Here is a 2,500-nt window from a genome sequence, read left to right as displayed (position 1 = left end):
GACAAAATATTCTGATTAGGTTAAATATTCTGATTACAACGCGTGCCACTAAACAGCTGATAGACTGTAATAAAAACATATGAATTACTTATTTATTTGTTTATTTATTTATTTTTTAAGGTAAGGAAAGTGTTAGATTTTTAACATGATTATATGACACGTTATTATCTCTTTGACAATACGAAATTTAATAATAAAAGGTTTATGTGTATTGATTATAACCTAATGCAGTTCGCAATAATCCTCCACAATAATAATCATAATAAAATACTAAAATATGAAGAATGACTTAATTTATATATTTTATTTAATTTATTAATAATTTATTCACAAAACTATACGTACTTCGCTGCGGACAGGATTCGAACCTGTGCGGGCAAAGCCCATTGGATTTCGAGTCCAACTCCTTAACCACTCGGACACCGCAGCTTCTACTAAATTGCCAGGAAGTAATTTTAGTAATTTCTATTTTATCATGGTTATTTTTAAGGGTAGATTCAATCAATACGCTTTTATCTTATATATTCTATAAGTAAATTTGGTTAATGCGGTTTTATGACAATCAGATATGTTTATCACAGGAAAGTATAAAATTGTCGGATTATTTTACATTTTATTTCACTGGTTTTCATTTCATCTTTGCCCTCAACGGTTGATATATTATTTTTTATTGCGGGCAAAGCCCATTGGATTTCGAGTCCAACTCCTTAACCACTCGGACACCGCAGCCATAATATTCAATGAACAAAAGCTTATTCCAATTTTAACTAGTACATCAATTGCATCGAAAGCTGGTGCTATTATTTTCCTAGTAATAATATTTGCCCAGTCTTCATAGCTCTCTTTCTGGCACCGGGAATTTAAAGACTAAAATATACAAGGGAGACACATTCTTCAGCTGCCATTCATTTAGGTTATTGTTATACAATATTATTTATTTTTATTTATTTAGTTATTATTATACAATCGCCATTATAATTAATAATTATAAGAGTCCTGGGGGGGGGGGGGTAAGGAGCTTAAGAATAAGGAAGCGAGGTATATATAAAAAAAAAAAAAAAAAAAAAAAAAAACATTGCATTGCTAAGGAAAACATTGCTCACTTGGGTATATATACATGCTTATGAGTGTGTTTTGTGTGTGTGTGATAGAGAGAGAGGGAGAGAGAAAGAGAAAGAAAGATGGATAGATAGATATATAGAGATAGAGAGAGAGAGCGAGATAGATAGATGGATAGACAGATAGAGAGCGAGATAGATAGATAGATAGATAGATAGAGAGCGAGATAGATAGATAAATAGATAGAGAGAGTAGATAGATAGATAGAGAGAGAGAGTAGGTAGATAGATAGATAGAGAGAGAGAGAGTGAGTAGATAGATAGATAAACAGATAGATAGAGAGAGAGAGAGAGAGAGAGAGACACCACACAATAATAATTTTAAATATCTCCTGACACAACAGACTGTTTTCTCAAAGTCAAATGGAATTTAAATCTTTCTAAACCACATCTATATAATCAATGTTATACTATTCTATAATGTACGTATACAGTGCCATGATTCTTATAGATATGAGGGTTGAATGTTAGAATCATCTGTCTATCTTGTTGACAAAATCTTTGCTCTGAAAATTCTCTTGAAAAGAAATTTTGACAGAAATAGCCACGGAACCAAAATTAATTTCCAGTAAAATAATAGATTTGATTTGATTTACTAAACAATTGGCCGATATTACTGTCCCGTCTGTTTTATTGTTATTATTGTTATTATTATTATTATTGTTATTATTATTATTATTATTATTATTATTATTATTATTATTATTATCATTATTACTATCATTTATTATAATTATTATTGCTATTAATATTATTTTCTTATTTTTATGACGAAAATTGTTCTCGCACAACGGGATAGAGAGTGTGAGTGAGAGAAAGAGAGAGGAAGAGAGAGAGAGAGAGAGAGAGAGAGAGAGAGAGAGAGAGAGAGAGAGAGAGAGAGAGAGAGAGAGAGAGAGAGAGAGAGAGAGAGAGAGAGAGAGACAGACAGACAGACAGACAGAGAAAGAGAAAAAGAAAGAGACAGATAGAGAGTATAGAGGTAGAGGGGGGTGGGGGAGAGGAAGAGAGATAGAGAGAGAGAGTGAGATGAATGAATGATTGTGGAAGATAGTTGAAGAGATAACCCAGAGTGACGTCATCAAAGCCTATCTTATCTTATCGTGAAAGGGAGGAACAGAGATACGATAAACACCTTTATATAATAATTATTTCTTAAATAGGCCTACCTCACCTTCCCTTATTATTGACTGCAATATAAAAAAATGCTAAAAGAAAGAGAAAAAAAAAACAGTTTATAACCGCCATAGCATAGTGAAAAATATGAAAGATAGAATATAGATTCAATTAAAACGTAAATTAGAAAAATTATAACAAACTAGAACATAATATTTATAACATAATTGGAAAACAAAAAGAATTACAATTAAAAATCGGCCTCA

At 31.2% G+C, this 2,500-nt stretch overlaps 1 non-coding gene across 1 annotated transcript; it reads right to left on the bottom strand.

Annotated features, from left to right (window-relative positions):
- Positions 1–347: 347 nt before the first annotated feature.
- On the bottom strand, positions 348–429 carry TRNAS-CGA (transfer RNA serine (anticodon CGA)). The gene has a single exon. It is a non-coding gene; the product is annotated as a tRNA-Ser (tRNA).
- Positions 430–2,500: the final 2,071 nt, after the last annotated feature.

This window comes from Penaeus vannamei, unplaced genomic scaffold, assembly GCF_042767895.1.
Source record: "Penaeus vannamei isolate JL-2024 unplaced genomic scaffold, ASM4276789v1 unanchor267, whole genome shotgun sequence".
In the NCBI taxonomy this organism is placed as follows: Eukaryota; Metazoa; Arthropoda; class Malacostraca; order Decapoda; family Penaeidae; genus Penaeus; species Penaeus vannamei.
Note: the sequence above shows the minus strand (reverse complement) of the source record. Positions and strands in the feature narration are given on the sequence as shown.